The sequence below is a fragment of the Lineus longissimus genome, chromosome 3 (genome assembly GCF_910592395.1).
Source record: "Lineus longissimus chromosome 3, tnLinLong1.2, whole genome shotgun sequence".
Lineage (NCBI taxonomy): Eukaryota > Metazoa > Nemertea > Pilidiophora > Heteronemertea > Lineidae > Lineus > Lineus longissimus.
In genome coordinates this window covers 13,864,604-13,888,576 of record NC_088310.1, presented here as the reverse complement: position 1 = coordinate 13,888,576, position 23,973 = coordinate 13,864,604, and the positions used below count along the sequence as shown (strand labels likewise).

At 38.1% G+C, this 23,973-nt stretch overlaps 1 long non-coding RNA gene across 4 annotated transcripts; it reads right to left on the bottom strand.

The window, feature by feature from the left end:
• Positions 1–311: 311 nt before the first annotated feature.
• LOC135485744 (uncharacterized) lies at positions 312–23,460 on the bottom strand. Of its 4 annotated transcripts, XR_010446623.1 has the most exons (6): positions 21,954–23,456; positions 21,527–21,602; positions 21,246–21,316; positions 5,369–5,602; positions 3,604–4,933; positions 312–3,347 (listed from the first exon to the last, which is right to left on the bottom strand). It is a non-coding gene; the product is annotated as an uncharacterized LOC135485744 (long non-coding RNA). The 4 variants fall into 4 exon arrangements; XR_010446622.1 differs by lacking the exons at positions 312–3,347; positions 3,604–4,933; positions 5,369–5,602 and having other exon boundaries at positions 20,038–21,316; positions 21,954–22,016; positions 22,579–23,460; XR_010446621.1 differs by lacking the exons at positions 312–3,347; positions 3,604–4,933; positions 5,369–5,602 and having other exon boundaries at positions 20,039–21,316; positions 21,954–22,016; positions 22,681–23,457.
• Positions 23,461–23,973: the final 513 nt, after the last annotated feature.

Here is a 23,973-nt window from a genome sequence, read left to right as displayed (position 1 = left end):
ACCATGGATGTTTCAATTTGTCATCTGTGAAAGATGTAAATGACATCACATGAAGTAATGCAGTGGAGTGCAACATTTCCAATAGAGCCAGGATCTATGTCACAGTGACACACAGACAGGATTGGTTTTCCTTCTGGTATCAAAGTTGAAGTCCTCATACTAGTATGTCCGGAAAAGGTATTTGGACACTTACATGATCGTTGTACCGTTGAGCTTGGGTCTGGTGCAATACCAACTTGAAATGGGGGGTTAGTGGATTTAGCAAAGTGTTTGGGATGCCCTGTATGTGAAGAAGTAAGATAAAGAGGTGCTTAAGAAAATTAACTTTATTGGTAAAAGATTGACCTGACCTGCAGGCGATTGGAATTTAACAAAGGCTGATTGCAATCATGGAGTAAATTATATAAGAATCACTGATTTGGCAAAGATTATTACAAGATGTCAAAATGGAAAGTGATTGTACAGTGTTGGCTGTAGCACCATGTTAAGTCAGTTGCCTGGTGACTCCAGGAGGAAATTATGAATATGCATTATTATGAAATTATTAAAATCTAAGACCTATTGCATTAGGAACAGACCTACTATTGACGAAGATAAACAATCATGAATGAGATGGAAGTTTTGCTTTCAAGATCCTTTTTAACATTTTCATGGTCTAACTTCTGTTGCACATTTCCTGGAATCACCAAGCAAGGGAATTGAGATGGTGCTGCAGAAAACAATCTGCATAAACTTTCTATACATGTGGTTTGTTTGGCTTGGTCACAAGTGATTTTAATGTAATGAAATGGCCAGGGCCATTGTGCTCACCTCATGTGGAGGAAAGATGGATAAAGAGCATGGTATTGTGTCATGTAGTGTTAGGTTTGATGTAGGTCCAAGCAATTACAATTTCCCCAAAATGGCCAATTTACAGTACATTCGACCTCTGTGACCTTGAAAAGTAGGTCAAATCAAAGAAGACCCGGGTGACACATTGAATGGTTGTTAGAATTAGATGTACCTATGATATAAAATTGGTGCCAATCGGGCAAGTAATACTAGGAATAATGGCATTTTGAAGAATTTAGGATTTGGCCCCCTCCCTGGAGGCCAAACGGCAAATAAGATCGCACCAAACTTCGGTACCTGAGACCACCTGACCAAGGGGTACATGTGTACTTAATTTGTGATCAATAGTCATTGCAGTTAAGAAACGTGCCATAGTTACGGCCTGACGGCCAATTTACGCCATTTGACCTCTGTGACCTTGACAAGAAGGTCAAATTAAAAACCTGTGTGACATATGCTGTATGGTGGTTAGATGTATCCATGATATCAAATTGGTGGCAATCGGGCAAGAAGTTAAGGAATAATCACATTTTTAAGGTTTTTGGATTTTGCCCCCTGGTGGTCAAGTGGTGAATCATATTGGACCAAACTTCGGTCCCTGGGATTACCTGACTAAGGGGTAAATGTGTACCAAATTTGGGATCAATAGTCATTGCAGTTTAGAACATGCCATCGTTACATCCTAACAGCCAATTTACACTATTTGACCTCTGTGACCTTGAAAAGGAGGGCAAATCAAAAACCCGGAGGATATATGATGCACCTTTGCTAGAAGTACCTACCATATTTTTTTCAAAATTTCCCGACTACTATTAAGGGAGATATTGCATATTTTCACTTTTAACGTTTGGCCCCCTGGTGGCCAAACCATGAAGCGAATCGGACCGAAACTTGGTCTCCAAGGTGTCATTACATAAGGGTACATGTGTACCAAGTTTCAACTCAATAGCTCTAACAGTTACGAAACGTGCCCTGCTAACGGACGACGGATGACGACGGACGACGACGACGACGGACCCCACGGTATGGGATAAGCTCACCTCAGCTAAGAGGTGAGCTAAATATGAAATTGAAATCACTTGTTACCAACACAAATGAATGAACAGACTAGAAAAATATTCAAAAAAGTACAAACATACAGGGAAGTATTCTGATATTCATGGAATGCTGATTAATAGAGCATAAAATGTTACAAAACCTGATTACAACATTTATCCAAGATTTTGAGCGTAAAACGTTAAAACAATGATTACAATATTTTTATTTTGAAGATAAATGTAAGCAAACTACTGTTTTTTGGCCATGAAATAATATGAATAATATGAATGAAATTCTAGTTGTCCAACATGAAATAATATGACAAGAAATGATCACAAGAATTACATCACATTGGTGATGATTGTAATATACGAATTACAATATCTTAATGATTATGACTAAGTAAAGATGGCGAGAACAGACAAAAGAGACGTATAAACATATATGATAACAGAATGTAATGCATAGTAGCCATGATGCAAGGTTACTCATTTGACACAATATACGAATTACAATATTCAATGGCTTCATGATGATGAAATGTTTATGATTATTTGAACACTTGACTGGTATTTGAAAGTTAACAAAATGTAGAAATGAAGATTAGGACTGAATGGAGATGGTAGGAACAAACACAATACATTTACAAAAAGGGTAACAGAAATGCGATTCATATTACTAAGAGGATGAGATTGTTGATGCGGCACAATATGTGATAAAATTGAGTACAAGATGTTACACTATACTATTACGATGTGTTGAGGACAATAAAATGTCGTAGATTACTTCCAATACATTACTTGTATTCAGAATTTGACAACAACCTTATCAGTGTTGTAGGTGACCGACGCGATTGATTCCAAATTCAAAATATATTCCTCGATGTCATCTGATTTGATGTCTTTTGTTATGGCAAGTCCTTCTTTTTCCAAGAATTCGATCATGAGGTGATCAGTGGCAGTAACTGTTATGCGAACTTTGTCTTCAGTTGTCAAGAGCAATTTAGCCCTTATATTTTGGCGCAATTTTGTTGTCAGTTGACGCATATTGCAATTAGTGCATTTTACTGTGTGATGTTCCGCCATTGCAGATGGTACAACGTGCTTGCACGTCATACAGGTTTTTTTCAATGTGACGCAGACTTGATCAATCGACGGCCTTGTTATTGTTTGCAAATCGCTGTTTTGTTCCTATTTGTCTTTACTATCAACAATGCCTGTGATTGGAGGGCGTTCCTCAATTGTTGTGTCAGTTGTGGTTGAAAGTACTTTTTGATTTTCAAATTCCCACACTCTCAATTCCTTGAATTCATAGGTTTTGTTCAGTTCAGTGAGTGGGATTAACTGTTCCCACAAGCTGAGGTGAGCTGAATCTGTGGCATCTGCAATTTGGATAACTTTCAGGTCCAGTTCTTGTCCCCGAACTTCTTTAGGGAAGGTTTCCTTAATGACTTGTACTGTGGTGGCTGTGACATTCACCTGAAATATATCATATAAAGGATGTTAGTTTCGAGCATTTACATGTTGATTTTTGAATAGTTTTATGGTCAAGTCTGAATATGGAGTGTCATATTAGTGTTGCAGCTGGAATTCCTTGTTTTTAATAATTCACTGATTTAGCAATTTTACCTGCTTTTACATGATGAAGGACTTTACAGTACATGTGTAATTGTGGTCACAATTAGTGTTTATTTTTTTATTTTACTTGATAATGATACAGACATCCAGCACTTACTTTGCTAGAAATCTTCTGGTCACTCAATTCGTTCAGTTGGATGGATGGCGTAGTTTGTAATTTTGGACGCTTTGGTTTGAAGTTTAGGGTGTGGTTTTCGATTGACATTCGGGTATCGTATGTAATCATTAGGCCATTCAAAATAAATTACTTGTTTATCATCACTCCACCTCACGATATTTGGAGGGGAGGCCCTTTGATATTGATATTTGATATTTTGTTTGGCGCCAATGTTTGATGGGGAGGGCCTTTGATATTTGGTATTTGATATTTTTCGGTCATGAACTTGGCAATGTATTCCATTGGTAGGGGCTTTGATATTCGATATTTGATAATTTTTGGACTGACATATTACAAATGTATGTATAAGCCATGTCAAGTTATAATCAGTACAACAGATGTGTCAGGGAGGCCTAAAAATGTATACAGTGATCAAATTCCAAAATGGATAGATAAAATAAGGACAGGAGAATACAAATTAAAGTTTAATTACAAAACTTGTATGGACATCAACAGCTGTTTCTTTTTTATATCCTGGTCACCATGATCTGCTGATAATTTATTCCCCTGACATTTTACATGTATGTACCGTACAAATCCATGTATATCTGACACAAGCATGCAAAGTGACAGCAAGCAGCATGGCCCCAAGTCTCGCCCATTGAAAACATTCTCCTCATACACCACATAGTGTGTAAGCTTTGGTCAAACATTCATGCGTTGAACAAGAAATAAAAACACATGCGTTTATTCATCTCGATTCCAGGCTCATCGGCAATATAAAAATAACTGGTAGGCCTATACGCATTTGCCCACGCAGGTATGAGGTTGAGAAAGTATTGGTTCCAAAATCTCCCCGAGTGTAGTCTCACTGAGTCAATAATTCTTTTGTGTGCTGACAATTCACTTTGAATGAAAATAATTCATTGCCGTTGAGCGAGACTGGTGTCACCTGTACTGAGGTATTGAGACATTTTTTCAGCATCGGCTGGCTGCATGCTGCGTCTCTGGATTTGTTTAGTCGTAGCTAATACCACATGTGTGATGGCCAGAACGGGGAAATGGATATCAATTATCAACAGGCCACCGGGTCAGGTAAAATTAGGGCAGTAGGTTGTTTGAATCTGAGTTGGAAGTTGAGGGCACAACTTGGAGCGGACGGTACCTTGATATTTGATATATCGAATATCAAAATAATCGGCACGGGACCTAAATGTCGGGGCGGGCGGTGATGATAAACAAGTAATTTATGTTGAATGGCCTTAGATTCTTTAGGGAATCGTCTTTCAGACTCTTTGTGAGACTTGCATTCGTGAGCTTTACTGGGCTTCTGAAACGAAAAGGAGAGACTGTATAAGTTATCTAGTCATGACAATGTTAAATTGTTTGTTTCCAAGTTTTGCTTGGACTTTTGTTTGGAAGGCAGTTCATGTTAAGCTTTTTCTTACTGCATTGCACAGTCCAGAATGCCATGTTTCTTATTGCAGGATGAATTCCTAAGCACCAAATGTGCATAGTTTGAGCACAATGGCCCTTGGGTGTTTCATGTACTAAATGATGGCAGCAATTTACTCGGACCCTGACTGATTTGTGTCATGACAGTTGTTTAACAGACATTTTGACAATTTAGGTGTAGGTTTTACTGCACATGTAGTTTCTAATAGTATGAGATTGTGCACGTTGAAAGAGAGATGCAATCACTTAGTTGGATTTGTGATAGATCAACTAGCAAGATGGCAATTTTAGGAGTGGAGTAGAAACTTACTTTTGTTCTTCTGCTTTCCGGAATTGGTTATGTAGTTTTGGTTGGAAACAGACAATGTCCATATAAGAATTCTTATTGGTTTGTGCCACAGCATTGAAATAGTCTTTATTTGAACGACTAGTCTTTATGGGGCTTGTATTATGAATGAAAACTTCTTCGTTTACTTTGGGATGGTCATCGTATCGTTTTCGTTTACCATCATTAGATGATGCCATGATGAAGATTTGGAGATATCTAAAATGAGAGGAAATAATGTTGTAAGAAACAGGAAATTCTCTTTGTGTGGAGTTTAAGTTGTGCAACAAAGCTTCTTTGTAAGATAGTTGATTAAACCTGAAGGAAGAAGTTATAAAGTCTAATGGCTGAAAAGGAAAGGTCTTGAACATTTTCAATAATTACATGATTTTTGCACTTTCACGTTATTCTTTGTTCCAGTAAACTTTTCTCTGCCACCAATGCCTGCTATGAAAGTATTGTGTCCATAAGTCCATGATATTGTGTCAATAAGTCCACGAGATTGATAATGTTAATGTTTTTGTAGTTCATCGTTTTGAATCCTGATATCCCATGATTTGAATTGATGTCCATCACTCGCAAAAATTAAATTCTAATGTTTTTGTAGTAGATCCTTTGAATCCTGATAGTGCCTTATTCTGAATTGATATCCATTAGTGTTGTATTCATAAGAATTAAATGTCCAAGTGTTTAATTGAATTTTGTCACGCCCAACCCCTCTACCCACCCCCCCCCCTTCTATTTTGCCATTATGTTCAAGTTGCAGCTCCAGTAGTAATTTTGTTGTAGCTGCAGGCGGTGGACAACTATGGTACTGGATAATTATGGTACTTGATAATTTTATTTGGAATGTTTATCATGGATTTTGTATTATTGTATTGAAATGTTTTTTTTTTACAGCTGGTGGATGGAGGATAAGGAGTATTGTTTTAATAATTTGATTTTGGTCCATGAGGTTTTTTTTTCGGTTCTTCCCCACTCATTATAGATCGGTTATAATATTTATACATTTTTCTGTTATAATATTTATACATTGTATTTTAACTGTAGAGACTCAAGGTTAGGTTTGAAAATTACATTAGTACAGTAGTCTGTTCTGATGGAACATGAGTGATCCAGACTGCAGTGACTTTGTTTTCAGGCACTCATTTGAGTTTGTCCACCATTAAGAGGCTAAAATCAATTGAGGAGGGAAAAAATTGTCTACCTGACATCAACAACTGAGCACTTAAAAACATGTAATACCAGTGAGTTACAAGCTTCTTGGAGTCCACCTAAACAATTTCAGGTGTGCAAAAAAACACTCGCCTGATTTTTTAAAAGGCAGTCACTGTTGACCTGTCCTAATTTGGTCCACCTTCCCCCCCCCCCATCCTCCCAGTCCACCTTCCTCTTCTGAATTATTATTTTCTTGTAAATTATTATATTACTATTGAATATTTGGAAGGCCTATAAGTACTATTTTATGGTCTGACCATGTTGATTCTATTGTTGATGTAATAAGATTGGTTTGATTGTAAAAGACCATGTCAATTTGTGAATCATAATCAGTTGTAATTTCGTTGATGAATTGTTTACATCCTAATATATTAGAAACTTTTTGCAAATGTGATTTATTTTTGCCATTCCAAATGTCAAAGTTGAAATCACCAACGACAAGTAAAGGTTTTGTAAGATCTATTTCTGATGCAATTGTTTGAAGCTTTGCACACAATTCTGTAAGTGAACATGAAGGCGACTTGTACAAGCAGATGATTTGGAGGAAGAGCATGGATTTTGACAAAGAAATGCAGGTGGCTTTGAAGTTTGGAGTTGATACATGTTGAACTGTACAGAACTGAGAAAGAGGAGCTGATATATATATAGCCAAACCATGTGGTGGTCTTCTTGCAGTAGTTGTATTAAGTTGATCATTTTGAAAGAGATGAAAGTTTGGGATGTCAAAAGTATCATTGGTGTCTGTGGCAACAAGACGAGATTCTGCTACAAGTAGTATGTCTGCAGCCATCATATGGTGATCAGCAGATATATCATTCATATGAAGATTTAAGGATCTTGTATTGTGGAATATTAATTTCAGATAGTCTTGTTCCAAGTACTGACGGTATGGTGTAATTGAACTTTAAGTGAGATTCGTGTCCGAGTCTATCCATTTCTTCGGTAACAACTGAGTCAGTACCTATTTTGTCTTCTTGTAAATTCAAAATGAATAAGCCATTGATATTTGTAACTCTGCTCAACGCAACATAGTGTACATGGTTGATTTTTCTACGTGAAGTCATGTCAACAATGACTTCTTTTAGGGAATAACCTTGTGCTTTCCAGATAGTTTTTGAGGCTCCAATTGTTAATGGAAATTGAGTCCTTGTAACCGGTGTGTAGCTCTTGCCACGGTAAAATGTGCGTTTTACGGCGAAAATGGGAGTCCAGTCTCTTGGGGTATCAGTTGAAAAGAATGATTTGTAAGTAGATCGTATAGTTTTTCCAACTTCTGGATCTTGGAACAATACCCAAAGAATTGCAGGTCGCTCAAAATTATTCATATATTGGATTCTTTTCATTTCACACATGGTTCCATTAGTCAACCCATCACTAATATTTACATTGCATGTGATCATGTAAGGCAAGCCAACTGCTACTGACAGTTCATTTACTAGGCCAGCTGTTACAGAAGGGTCATCAGGAATACGTTCAATAATGGTTTGTTTGACTTGATCACTAAAATCACTTATTACTGTGTCAACAGGTTTGACAATGATTTTTTCAGATGATACGTGATCAAAGATGAATTGGTTGTGTGTTGATACATTAGCTCTTGTACAGTACAAGTGTAATGCATTTTTCGGATAATTAGGATCATCTTTGGAAATTACTCTCGAGTTTAATGTTTCAATGTCATCTTTTGTGTGTTTGCCTTCTCTTAAACGATTGAGCAGTTGTGCAAAATCCATGTCAGTTTTTTGGCGCATAATTTCGGTTAGTTCAAACATCTCGAAATGGCATTCACTTTCATTTTCAGCGTTATTAGAATAGGTCTGATTTGGTTCATTATCATTACTAGTATCGAATTGTTCACCAGTCCACAAATTGGTTGCTAAATCTCTATAATCAACCTTTTCTCTTTTGGCTTGATCTGAGAAAATCCACTTGTCCATAACTGGTTGCAGTTGGTACAGATCTCCGAAAGTAATGACATGAATGCCACCAAATTGCTCTTTATTACCTTTTAGTTCTTGTAATCTAAGAGATAGGAATTGGAACATATTTCGCCCGACCATACTGATTTCATCAATGATGAGAACAGATAGATTTCTGTAATATGTTATGTATTTTTCACTCTGATTATTTGGTAACTTAGTGTATTTCAAGCCTTGGTTTGGTAAAATATGGAAAGCTGTGTGCAGGGTGGTGCCACGAATATTGTATGCTGCCGTTCTAGTTGGAGCAGTTAGTAGAACACGACAATGTTCAGGGTCATCGCCTGCATTCGTAGATAAACAACGGAGTAGACTTTGATGAATAGCTTTAATAGTAACACTTTTGCCTACACCAGCACCACCTGTGACAAATAAGTGTAATTGTTTAGATGACGTTTTAATATGTTTCAATACATGTTTGAAGATGTCACGCTGTTTCCTATTTAAATCTCTCACCAATTTGTGGTATTCTTCATCAGATATTCTACCTGGTAGTTTATCAAAGTGGTGTGATTCTTTTTGAGGATGAAGTCCAATGTCAACCCCTATATCGTAAGTTCTCATTTGTTCACTGTTTGCAGGATTGAAGAAAGCTAATTCTGGACAATCATGAACTGTTTGATCAGCATCTTGAGTTTCTGTGTGCATGTTGCCTGGTGCAATGCCATCAAACAATTGTGATTCAGTTTCAGCTCTTTTTGCAGCTTCATCAAGGATGTCAGCCATGTGTTCATATTGCTTTCTTTTGATATCGATTATGGATTTATTGGCATTATAATGGGCATAATGTGTGCTATGGCCACCAAGTAAATCTGAGGTTTCATTTCTCCACGGCATGAAGAGAAGAATTCTTTCTCGGTAACAGTTTTCAGGATCAGTGTTTACATTGTATCGCACATATCTAATGACTTTTGGGTTCTTTTTCAATTTATAGACTACACCACTGTTTGTAGTGAAGTTTACTTCATTTTGATCATTATCAGCTTGCAAATTTTCAGTGTCGGGTTAATCAAGTCTTCATCAATATCGTCTAAATTATCTTCGAATGGGTCATAATTTTGTTTTGGATAAGTAATATTGAGTTTTGAGGCATAATCTGCTAAACACCAATTTTCCAACTGTTTTGGTCGAGTACTATATCTTGATATTATATTACCCACTTTGATATCAGTTGAATTTGGAGGAAGTTTTTCTAATTCAGCGGTACTCTTGATTAAAAAAGTACGATCATCAGGTTGTGCTGTTGGAAGGAATATAACATCACGTGTTGCTTTAGTTAGGGGTAACTGCATGACGAGATAAGCAGATTCTTGAGCAGATATTTCACACGCATTCAGAAATTTGTTTCCAATTTGTCGAACTTGCTGGCGTAAATTGTTGTTTCCATTTCTTGCTTCTGTACAAGCGTTGTGTAATAAATTACTCATGCCACGAGCTGATTTGCTGACATAGGACACTATATATGTTGCACAAGCAAATGCATCCAAAACAAACTGGATATCATGATTGGCTTTCCAAACATTTACTAATGATTTCATGTAGGCATTTACTCGGATTTCTGATGGCTCTCGTTTCAAAAAGACTTTGGGTCCATTGATTGATGTCCTGAGAGCAGAATAATATTCATCCTCGGATAATTCTAATTTCTCTAGAAATTCATTGAAGGATATATCTGAACCATCTCCCATTGCGTTTAATTCAGCGGTTATTTTGGTGTAATTTGATTTGTGTTTAGCAATGTCCTCTGGTTCTATTTCAAATGGGCGCAAGATTTTTGTGGCAGGCATTGGTGGCAGAGGAAAGTTGAAGCGACAAATTGCTTTTCCATTTTTTCGACATGTCATACTGTGCTTATGTAGTTGGAGTTGAATGAAGGCTACATCAGATGTATGAGAAAGTGAACACGTTACGTATTGGTCTATGAATTTGACTAGATCTTCATCAGAGTCTATATCAAATTGCGGTGCATTTGCAATCCACATTAGCATATGAATGTGTGGGCTTCCTCTTTGTTGCATTTCTACACGGTAGAAGTAATCTGTTAATTTGCCAATGGGAATATGAGGACTTAACAATACAGTGTGAAGAAAACTATGGATTCGATGATCAAAGAATCTCACACAAGTAACAGGATCTGATTTAACCAAGTCGCACTTTTTGGTCCAATTGAAATCAAGTATTTCATTGTCTGAATAGGTTTTGTTATCCAACAAATTCCCCAGAGTACGAAGAAGGTCAATCCATCTTGTTTCAGCAGCAGATAGTGATATAAACCAAGTGGGTAAACCCAATTGTCTTATCAGTGCAAAGAGTTCCTTTTTTTTAGCTTCAAAATATGGTGGCGAACTTCTTATAGTTCTGAAGATTCGGTATCCTTCATCTAATCTGGTTATTTCATTTACAACAGTAGCATTCAGTAAATCACTAGCGTGATAAGTTTTACCTTGTGTTTTACATCGTCGCATAGCCAGTTGAACTTTATCTGAAATTTGCTTGATTTGCAGCTTTTTCATTTTGTAGAAAAGGTTTGGCACTGATTTAGCCACTCTTCTATATGCAGCTCTGAGTTCCCATTTACATATGTCACTATAATGAACAGGAACTTTACGTTCTTTACTATCTGGGCGTCTCTGTCCAATAAATATACATGGAAAGCAGAGGTATTCAGAATCTTTATCTTGGAACAAGCCAAGTGGCCTCTGATTTTCACCTGGTGCAAATGAATATACAGTGGAACCCCGGTTGGCGACCACCCCGGTAACGCGACCACCCCGCTAACGCGACCACGATTCTCCGGTCCCGAATGGTTTCCTCTCTAATTACCATTAAGAGACCCCCGCTAAGACGACCACCCCGGTACCCCGACCGCGACCACTGGCTTGGCCGGTCCCAAACTGAAAATCAACCCCGCTAACCCGACCACCAGGCCTAATTACCGTAATCGGTCGCGACCGCGGCATAGTAATTAGCACCTCGCTGCCAAGCTTTGTTGAGACGGGGACAATGGCCATGGGAATACATATGAAAACAAAAAATACAATGTGATTTTGCAGGTATGATCAATTGTATAAGTGTAAATGAATAAATAAACTTTCTTTTTCTAACGTTTTCATGGTTTGTTTTCATCACTGAGCCAGTTCAGTACCAGACATGCGCACTCAGCAGCAGCAAAATCATGTGATTTGCGTGATTTGCATATGAACGTATAATAAACGGCGGGTAGTTTGAAGACCACACTGTTTTATGATATGGAGAACTTGGTTGATTTACTACAGTATCATTTTATATTTCTTTAAATATTTTGACTGAAAATAGATTTGATTAAAACTGTAGCATTACTCAACTCATCATTCACGTGGAATCATACGACAAGTTTACTTCAATCGTCACAAACAGTCGGGTACATGGAGGATGATTCACCAAATTGCCCGCAAATGCGTCACGTCGGGCAGATAATGAAACTTTGTGGATAAAATGAGTTACAAAATTACCTTTTCTAACTCATTCTGAGAATGTAACATGTAATTTTATTGACGAACTGTTCTTGCGAGGCATGATAACAAAACTTTGGAGCGTGCATCATCTCAATCAGGCAGCGTTGCTATGGTAGTACAGCGTACACACGCCATGCAGTCGGCAATTTTGGCGGGAAAAATAATCATGTATTTCGTCTGGGGATTCCCAACCCCGGTAACGCGACCACCCCGGTAACACGACCACGGTCCCATGAGTGGTCGTGTTACCGGGGTTCCACTGTACATAGGTATTGGATATTTCAGGTTCATCTAGTAAAGTATCAAGATTGCCTGCTGGATCATCTTGGATTTCTTCAAAATGATCATCAGGGTTATATTGTTCAGCTTCTTCAAATTCTTTAACAAGCGTGTCAACATCAATGAAACTGTCTGGATTATCGTTAGTGTCAAAAACTGGACTCTCAACTTCAAGTTCTACAACTTCAGCAGGGAAACTTTGAAGCCACCCATCATTCACTGTCAAATTGGCATTTTTATATAATTCACTATTGTTCATCAGATAATGCAGTGCAGTTATGATTACAGCGGGACGTACATTCTGTGTAGTCACCGCATGTGTATAGGATAGCTTTCGTTTTAATTTTATTGGAATTGTGCATGTTTTATCAAATGTTCTTGGAAGTGAATTGACTGTAGTTTCCACATCTGTTGGAACGTTGACTACTGATCCTTTCATGGATAATTGTGAGCCTCTTGGTAACTGTCGTATTTGCATGAATGGTATTCTCAAAGCAATCAATCGCTCTTCAAGTTGAAATAGATTATGTAATTCAGGTGGTGTGGCTGGAAATTTCATTCCATTTGCAACAGCTAGTTTTGGGACTTTACCAGATTTTAAAGAATCTATGCATGTATTACAAAGCCACCGTTTCCCATCTACAGATGTTTTTTCTGTCAAAAGACTTTCAATGAAATCAGAGTCAAAGTGCTTAGGCCAGGATTCAGAGGATTTTACTGAATGTCGAAACCATGTTTGGTGACAGCAAGCTGCAGATGTAAATAGGACCACTGGCAGTCGATTCAAAAAATAGATCAATATTGTCTTTTAATGTTGCGCCATATTTCTTCTTTTGATAGGAAGAGAGATCATTACTTAATTCAGGAACAAGTTGACAATTTTGTAGGGTTTGGACATTTTGTTCATTAGATTTGTTTTTTATGTATCTGACACGTTTTTGCAGATGTTCGATTTCTCTGTAAGACACACTGTCACGCTTTCTCTTCTTGCGAAGCACATCTCTTTCATTTTCAGAATTTTTTGTAGGTTGATCAAGGCGTGCCTTTCGTTTTAATTTCTTCTCAAGGTTTTGAACATGTCCTCTTTTACAACTATCAAGCCTGGCTTTATGCTTTCTTCTCTTTTCAATTTCTTGAACCTTCTGTCTTTTAGAATCATCAAGTCTGGCTTTCTGTTTTGACCTTTTTTCAATTGCTAGAACCTTCTGTCTTTTAGAATCATCAAGTCTGGCTTTCTGTTTCAATTTTCTTTCAATTTCTTGAACCTTCTCTCTTTTAGAATCAATAAGTCCCGCTTTTTCTTTTGATTTTCTTTCAATTTCTTGAATTTTCTGTCTTTTAGAATCATCAAGTCTGGCTTTCTGTTTTGATAGCCTCTTAATTTCTTGAATCTTTTGTCTTTTAGAATCATCGAGTTTGCTTTTTTGCTTAGACCTACTTTCAATTTCTAAAATTTGATTTTGCTTACTTTTAATCAACCTTGCCTTCTTTTTAAACAACTTTTGTTGTTCACACTCATTTTGCCGAAATTGTTCTATTCTTCTTTTGAACTGTATACACACTTTTTTATCATGCTTTCGTTTTTGTTGTTTAGCCTGATCATCTAAATAATCATCAATTAACGCATTTGTTGTTGATTTTGTTGTTGTTGACTTCTCTAGGCCACGTTTCAAAGTTCTCTTTGATACTATACATACTTCGAAAAATGTTGCTTCAAATATGCAATCAATAATAATTCCAATATACTGTTTTAAATAGGCACCTAACTTGTTCAAATCTGAGAATGAGAGTAGAAGAGAAAACCCATCAGGTGATGGCTTACCATGTTTATCTCTACTATGTGAATCGAATAAATAATATCTCTCATCAATATGGATAACAGTAAAGGCTGCTGCTTGAGATGCTACTATCACAATAGCACCATATTCAGACAACATGTTTGCAAGGAATTGTTCAGCAGGTAGAGCTTGGGAATTTGCATCACAATAAGAATAATTATATGATACTCCAACTCGTTTGATTCTGAAATTTTCATTAAAACATGAATGGTAAGCTGGCAGTTCATCAATGGCCAAGTAATTCAAGGACGGTTTGGTCAATTTTACTTCTCTGTACCATAAATCTCCTTCATTTAAAATGTCATCAAGGTCTTGTGATTGCCAGTGTGCTGGTGAAATAATGACAGAATATAAAAGAGATGATGCAGCATTAGTGACACACTGTCTACCCATGGAAGTTTCAGAGTATCGTTCATTACCTTGGTGATATGAACCTTGGACAACTTTTCTTATAAGAGAGTCAACAACATGATCAACTGGGCCAGGATTTGTTTCAATATCATTACTCAATTTCAGAACATTGGAGGTGTACACTTCATACCCCATAGTCAAGACAAAGAATAACACTAATGACAATTCAAAAATGACATGGTTGTAATGCCAGAATGACGTTATGCAATTACTTTCCATGGAAGGGTCAAGTGATGAACTTGTGTGAGTGTTCATTACATGACAAGTGTTCTGGTTCTTTTTGGCTTCATAAGTTTTCATTATTTTGGCAAACCATTTTTCAGACTTAGAATCAATTTCCTGATTTAAAACATCTAAATTATTTTTGTTATTTAGCTGATGATCTTTTTGAAAGAACATTTTCGTATTATGCATATAGATCTAAACTAGCCAGATTGAGTTGAAGTACCATACAGTTCTGAAGTCATCTTCATCTTGTTTTTTAATCCAATATTTTTCTGAACAATCGTCTTTCCATGAACTACATGTAAAAACATCAAAATTACAATGATTTCGGCGAAATGGACAAGATCTACATGCAGTTGTTTGCACTGGCTGACTCAATGCATTAGCAGTTGGAGAAAACTGGCCAACCACTGACCTATATTGAACAAGATCGTTACCCATTATTTTCAATACAGCAAGTTTTCGAAGTCCAGTAAAGCAAATGAAGTTCTGTGGGAAGTATTTGTTGCCTGCCTTGCAGCTGGTCTATTTGTGCAGCAATATACCTTGAGGCACGTATTTGGTACTTCAATGCAGGTATTTGTTGCTATGCAGCAGGTATTCGATGCCTTGCGGCAGCAATTCGTTGCCTTGCGGCAATAATTCGGTGCCTTGCGGCAGGTATTTTGTGCCTTGCGGCAGGTATTTTGTGCCTTGCGGCAGGTATTTGGTGCCTTGCGGCAGGTATTCGGTGCCTTGCGGCAGGTATTCGGTGCCTTGCGGCAGGTATTCGGTGCCTTGCGGCAGGTATTCGGTGCCTTGCGGCAGGTATTCGGTGCCTTGCGGCAGGTATTCGGTGCCTTGCGGCAGGTATTCGGTGCCTTGCGACAGGTATTCTGTGCCTTGCGGCAGATATTCGGTGCCTTGCGGCAGATATTCGATGCCTTGCGGCAGATATTCGGTGCCTTGCGGCAGATATTCGGTGCCTTGCGGCAGGTATTCGGTGCCTTGCGGCAGGTATTCGGTGCCTTGCGGCAGGTATTCGGTGCCTTGCGGCAGGTATTTGGTGCCTTGCGGCAGATATTTGGTGCCTTGCGGCAGATATTTGATAATGCTCTCCGGGAATGGAAAGCAGCAAGATGAGTAAGCACACCTTACTCTCTCTGATGTGGGAACAGCAAGTGCTTTACTGGACTTGAAATGTGCCGAGAACTTCTCTTGCCAACAACAGTAAATCTGTAAAGAAAGAGCAGGGAAATTAACACCAAATAAAGAAGGCCGACATCGATGGGTGAAATAGTATTATCAAACAGACTATAGATTTTCCCCTATTCAGGACTTAGCTAGGTACACCACCGGATACAGTCTGTGCTTCATCAGGTGATATGCTGAACAAGGCATCTATGGAAGCAAATCCACAAAGAGATGTAACCTTCGAAGGGCACACTTAATTTCCTAAAAGGTCAGTCATGTGGGCTGATTTACCAAAAAATAGTGCAACCTCATTAAATTAGGCCATCTCACAAACTGAACCATAACACTCAACAGCCAACCGTGCCCACATGATGCGAGCCAAGAGCTGGGCTTAAAGATGAGTGAGTGGTGTAGAAGTAACCTCCTGAAAATGGACCTCTTGTTTACAAAGCCTTGTCTTCAGGTAGAAGTGTAACAACAACATGTACAATGCTGGAATGGTTGAATTTCATTTCCTACCTGGACACAAGGCCTGTTTGAAATTAATAACCAGCATGTTACATGACCAGGCCTGGAATCAAAGTCATGTAGGACATTTAGTCCATGATCAATGTTTACCTGGGGACAAAGAATTTGTTTATAATCAACAAACCCAGAGTGGCTGTAACTGGTCCATTATTGACAACACTGGATGTCCTAAATGTCAATGTAGACTTGATGATGAGGTACTATCAAATAGGGTGTGGGGTGTCCTTGAATCTTCCCAGCTAGTCCCAGCATTCTATTCCATTCGAAAATTTGTGTACTGCACAACCATAGTGAAGGTAGTGATGAAACTCCCAACCAGAGAAAGGTAAACATCGAGACCTAAATCAGTAAATGGCTTCACAAATGGAATGCCGGACAGGAATCCTTGCACTTATTCAGCATATTCCAAATTAATCGACGACACTTCAATCATTCATTGCTTACCGTACTGTAGGAGGCATGCACTTTATATCTCTAGTCCTCGATTATTACCTTGGGAGTTTCATCACTTACTTAAACATTCTAATAAATAACTACAGATTTTAATTCACTATGGCACAGCGACTCCAAATGGTAACGCTTACAGCTGAGCACAGCCACAGCCACTGACATGACTACGACAGCTGAAATGTTCTACACAAAATAGGCCCAAGTTGCAAGCCACTAAGATGGAGCATATTGCTGCACCTGCTGCGTAACGCAACTGTGGAATTCATACTACGATGTGACTTTTAAAATAACAGAAGTCACGGCCAATACTAACAGCTGAGCACAGCCACAGCCACTGACATGACTATGACAGCCCAAATTTTCTACACAAAATAGGCCCAAGTTGCAAGCCACTATTAGATGGAGCATATTGCTGCACCTGCTGCGTAACGCAACTGTGGAATTCATACTACGATGTGACTTTTAAACTAACAGAAGTCACGGCCAATGACAGGGAAAAAAATAAACGTAAAAGGCAAGATTCGTTCCAAAATTGCCGAGACGTGCAGAAAAATCGGCCACCCCATTTTTAGGCATTGCCAAGATGATCGTTTCGTTGTCAACATCGTCCTCGGCGACCTAAATTTACGGGATATATTAGGCCTCAAACGGCACCACATCGCTACGTTACAATACTATGGGATTCATACTACAATCTACTTCGTCACATAAGAGTTCTTATGGCCAATGGCTGGCAGAAAATCAAAGTTACATCGAGATAAAATCTTCTAACATCACTCTTACCTGCGCAAATTCGTGAACATGTTGAACATGTGCGACAGCTGGCGTGTTGCCAAATCCGGACCTACTTTCCGTCAATGCTGAATACGTCGATGAGAGCTCTCGAACTATCATTCCATGCAAAAAATGGCAATGACAACACCAATAATAACTTCAAATTATATTCCGGTTATGATAACACAACACGCATCTTCATGATCATGATCTTTCTCAAACTAACTCAATGACCTAATCGCATTGGACGCACAACCACATATCAATCCGCCCCGACGATCGACATATCCATTCGATTCGATAACACTCGATACAGTTTTATAAATAAACAAAGTTTTCGTGCTTTTAGCTGTCAACATCAATGGCTATAATATACTCCTGCAGAATAGTAGAACTAATAGAACTAATTTCCGAAGTTTCCAATAGTTTGAACACAAATCAGAACATCACCCATCAGCTGGACTCAGATCTGCATAAATTACGATAAATAATGAGGTCGTCGCTTCAATTTCGCAAAGAAAGTTGACTCCATTCGAAGGTTGTTTTGACCAAATTATGTTGAACTCATCGTTATGAGGGCATTTGAACACATTCTCGTTGATCTTTTCTATAAACGTGTGAAGTTTCGTACCAAAATACGTTTCCGTAAAGGCTAAAAAAAGAAAATTCGTCACTTACAAAATCATCGCTCCGGTAGAAATAAAAATGTCACCGCCATTTTCTTGACGATAGTACTCCAGGTAACCACGGCGGGAAATTTAAAGCGGGGTCATCCGGGGTCAAACAACAGTTTTGCTCACTACCGCCAACTGGTGATATAAATCGACACTAATCTATTTTATATCAAAACTTCTGTATTATGAAGACCTTTTCAACTTTATTTCAAGCTTTTATCTGCTGGAATAGAGCGTCAAAAAATCGTTTTTCATTTACGCATTTTGCCCCCTGGGGAGCTGAATTTGAGTCGAATCGCCCAAATTTGTTTCCGTAAGCAACATTTTCTGCGGTGTTTATAAGCAAGACTAGATTTGAAGTGCCTCGGTTGTATGATTACAAAATGCCCAACTTTGTCTACAGATGGCATGATGGAAGGATGGGTGGAAGGACGGACACCAATCGAATAGCTATTTGACTATAGCTCCGCTGACTTTGTCAGCTGAGCTAAAAATAAAGTTTTTTTATTCCAAGCATTTTCCAGTAAAATGCGCAAATAATGCTCGGTATAGAGTAGCACAACTTTCGAACTTCGAAGAATATTGCAACTGAAAAGGCGGGAGATATGGTAATTCCGTGAAGACGTCAACATGGTGTTTTCCAAGCTATTTATAAATTTTCGCGGCAATCTGTCCTGGACCTGCTTCTCTAGTCTCTTCCTTATTCTGATGGTGATAATGACCAGGGGGTTGGGGGTAATGCTATAAGTAGAAGGGACAATGACTCAGGTGATGGTGGGCAGGGGGCGCAGTCTGCTGCAGGTGGGAATCAAGCTGCACGTGGCCGAGGGCGCCAAAGAGGGCCCCCATCACCTGCTACGAAAAAGTGGTAAAAATGGCAAAAATGCTGGCAAGATGGGGGAATAACTTTAAAACAAGCCTATCGGCGTCTGATTCACAATGTGGTTTGTGAGGAGTGTCATAGTCGTCAACAGTGTAGCTTACGTATTTCGAAGACCAGTGGAATTGGCGGCGTCAAATTATTAGTGAAATTTATAATTTACAAATTACAAATTACAAATCGTTTATTGAAACCGTGTAAAAAGTTACATTTTACATAAGATGAAAGTACAATGACCATAAGCATGATGAATTAAATAACTGGTGTGACATTGTTGTGGATTTGGTGGTGTGCAGCTGGAGGAGTGGACAATGTCACAACCAGGGTTCCTACATTATATACAGTGGAACCTCCGTTAGAAGACACCTCTCTATTAAAGACAACCTTTCCAATAAGGACACTAGTTTTGGTCCCAAATTGGTTGTTTCCATTCAATTTTGACTTCTCTAATCAGTCTTTGGGTGTTCCGAATGCTTGACACATTTCGAACATGTTTTGGTTGGAAACAACCCTACAGTCTTACACTTATGGCTGAATGAATGACAGTGCATTTTCGTGTGAGCTCGGTGACGAAATGCTGCGACACTATTCGTCACCAACATGCTTGATGGGTGGTGCCATCTGCACAAAGGACGATGAATTAAATAACTGATGTGACATTGTCGCTGCATTTGCAGGTGTCCACATCGAGGAGGAGATGATGTCACTACATGTACCAGGGTTTGTACTTTCATATACAGTGGACCTACTTTTTGTGGACACCTTTCTATTGAGGACAACCTCTTTAATAAGGACAGTAGTTTTTGGTTCCAAATTGGTTGTTTCCATTCAACTCGACTTCTCAGTTTAGGACACCTCTCTGTTAAAACAGCACTTTTCAGTCCCTGGGGCATTTCTGGAAATTTCATGCTATAGAGCAATTGGTTCAGCTAAGTGACAAGAACAGTACTATAAGACGGTTTTAAAAAGTTGAAAATTTTTTATTTAAATGACATATGAATGGTTCAGCAGTAATTGGCAGTGTGCATTATGTAATGAAATATGATTTACATAATATAACATTTTTGTGACAAATAGTACAGATGATGGATAAATCGATACAGTGGATAGCAGTTAGAATATGCAATACATGCAATAGCATTTGTTTTTATTGAGATTTTGCGAGAACCAAGTGGTATTTTGACAAGATAATAGAAAGCCAATAACACTACAAGAACATGACTTCAATACATTGACATTGTAGTACTTGGTATACTAAAAATATTCAAAGATGGGTATCTTGAGTTAAAGTACAAGATGTATGAATGAAGGAGGCACTCGGGTAAGAAATGGTGTCGCTAATGAAAGATTAGAACAGTCCGTCTCAACCTGCCAAGCTCAGAGCGACATGCGCCTGGTTTTGCTGTGACGGGTCACATATACAAAGTTTACATAAAACAAGATTTGTATGTTTATTTAGGAGGAGTACAAAAGTTGTATATAAAATGCCGACTTCATAATGATTTATAGGACACAAAATTTGACATGACAGCATTTTATAAAATATGAATAATATATAATGAGAATAGTTTTGTAGCACCAATGATTTGAAAATACTGAATTTATTTATTGCATGAATAGAACACAAAAAACAGGATGATTACATGCCATCAGCAGCACTAATTCAGACAGTTTTCGCTGTGCTTCAGTAACTGACTGGAATGACTAAGTTTGATTGTGCTGAAATAATACATAATAACGTACATTGCATAAACAAAATGATTACAAGATTTGTACTGTCTTGAAATATATGGACAGGGACAGTCACTGGAAGTTTGACATGCCATCAGTTGCATTGCTCCCGACAGTTTTCACTGTGCTTCAGTAACTGACTGGAATGACTAAGTTTGATTGTTCTGTATTTGCCTCCATTTGGATTTTGTGAACAAAAGTTACTAACCTTGTGTAACTGAAGTGTCGAATTCGCCTTGGTCGAAATGATAATACAGTAAATAAATCTATTGAATGTTGCTGAAAAGAAAACATTTACTACGTTAGAAGCCATGTACATGATAACACCACCACCACCATTATCAACATCATCACAAGTCAACTGGGGAATATGTGTGATATTTGTTCAAAACTTGCGTATATGGTATTTGCAGGTCTATTGTATTGTAACATATTTTTCACTTTCAAAATTAACTTTTTTACTCGAAATTATCAATCGACAATACTAACCGTAAGAAGTGTATGAAATTACAGAAGGCCTTCGTCGAAAAATGTAATGTACTTGTACTCATTCGTGTCATTAAACCTGAAAGCAGCACAGCATAACAGTGAAATTACCGTGACATCAATGGATGTCAAACTAACGTAGTGACGTAAATTTGAATTCGAAGTGCACAATTTCACAATTAAGGTTTTGAACACATTGAGAACTGAAAAACTTCATACAAATGCTTTCACACCAATGATATGATTGTGGCGCTCCTGATGAGGTATCGCCCTCTGCTAAGCAGCTTTGGTCGTAACTAGGGTAAATGTTTTTTTCAAGTGATATGAGCGATGCAATACCTTAGTTACCACCAGCGCCACGTAGCAGTCAATGAAGTTGTGCTGGTACCCCATTAACGTCATGCTTCAAATTTGAAGAAATTGATATTACCTTCATCAATGTATTGTAATATTACACCAGGCCTTTGTCGAAAATGTAGATCTCGAAGTCTAACTGTAATGAAAGAAAACATCAATGTGACAATATGGTCTACTATGTATGAGGGGGAGAACGGGTATTTTCGGGACACTGGGATGGGCCGAAAATAACTGTCGGGATTCGGGATACGATAGACACCCTTATTTTAGCGGGATTCGAGACAAGCCGTGTTTTGCGTCACGATTTGGCTAAAATTGCGTATTGGGAAACGGGATAAGCCTTTTTTCCTAACGGGACGTCGAAACAGTTACCCCCCCCCTTCCCCGTTCCCACCCTCATGACATGTAGCATTGTTTGTAGGCCTATCAGTATTGTTACTCACAATCTATTTTTTTGTAATTGATACTGGTAGTATCAATGTGAAATATGCCACACGTTGGGAGCATGCAAGGCCTAGTACAATACACCATCATCACAATCAAATATTTCAATAATACACTGTCAACGAGAGTGAATGTTCAACCATCAATCACGTGCATTGTAGTGTACATCCCCCATCCCATGACGGCTTACACGACGTGCACATGGCTGAGCCAATCCATCGCCTATACACTACTTTACAAAAATCGACACCTACTGAAACTTTCACTAATTATTCTCGGAAATGTACTTTATCGTTACATTAATAAATGCACATTCGAATTTCAAAACTACCACTTATTTTTGCCGTGAAACTGACCTGAGTTATCGAAACACCGTTACTGCGAAAAGAGGAAGAAGCAGGTCCGCATTTATCGAAATATTGCTAAATATAATTGTCAAAATGTCGACCAAATTACCAATTAAATCACAATAAACTTATCAAATGTTCACTCATGCCTTTGGGTGAAAAAATACTGATTTTTCAATCATTCTCAATTTTACAAATCACCAATCACAAAAAGAAATAATGATGCAATTACCCAAACTAGATGAGATTTGACCACTGGTATAATTCCGCCATCTTGGATATCGGCATCGTCACCACCACTTCAAATTCTAAAGTCTTATTCAGGCCTAATATGTGTCACCTGCTGTGGTAAAATGGCTTGTTTTATCAATAAATAACAAAATATGATCTTTGTAAATAAAATCGGAGATCTTCTGGTGTGTTTTTATGTGAATTTATTACGAACTATCAATGCAGCGCAGGGCAGCCATCGTGTTCTCATGCGTAGTGGCGATGCGATAGCCATCCGCGGCACTGCTTTTCAAGATGGTGGCAATTGCCCAGTGCTAGAGGCATTAAGGAAAATTGAGAGCAGGCCCCTAATGAATGAACTCTCAACGATATCGATATATTTTCGTAATTCCAGCACAACTGTTCAACAATGAACGTCCACCGACAATCCCACTTAACGAATATTAATATCAATTCATATCATGTATCTTAAAACGCTTTTATTTCATTTTAAAAAGAGTTATCGAGTGAACGATGACCTCCTACCGTACCCTCGAAATAAACAGCCAAAATGACCACAAAAACACCTTTTTAGAAAAAAACAGCGATTTTTACGAAATAAATGTCATCAGAGACGAAACTAGACACTAATTTAGCTAGGTATGCACAGTAATAGTACCTGAAGTGATCGATTTTAAGGAGAAAATACACTGAAAACAACTTTTCAGGAACAGAAATAAGATCACATTGTGAATAATAGGGCTGGCAGTGAAAGAGTTAACAGAATAAAGATCTCAGTGAATCAAATAAACTACAAACGAAATGACATCCTGTAAGATGTCGCCACCTGGTGTTAACCATGCAAACTAAGACAGCAAATTTTTTGGCACGACTGGTGTGACAATTCACCCTTGTTTAGTCTTTAGAACAGAACATAGATAACTGACCAATTTACACATGGTTTAAAACATATTTAAGAAGTAGAGAAATAATCTACTTAACTGAAACCCGTACAGAACGGCAGCAAAACCTTGCCAAAGTTGAGGATGTCCAAAATGAACCGTAAACATGATGATGAAATGCACAAGGAAG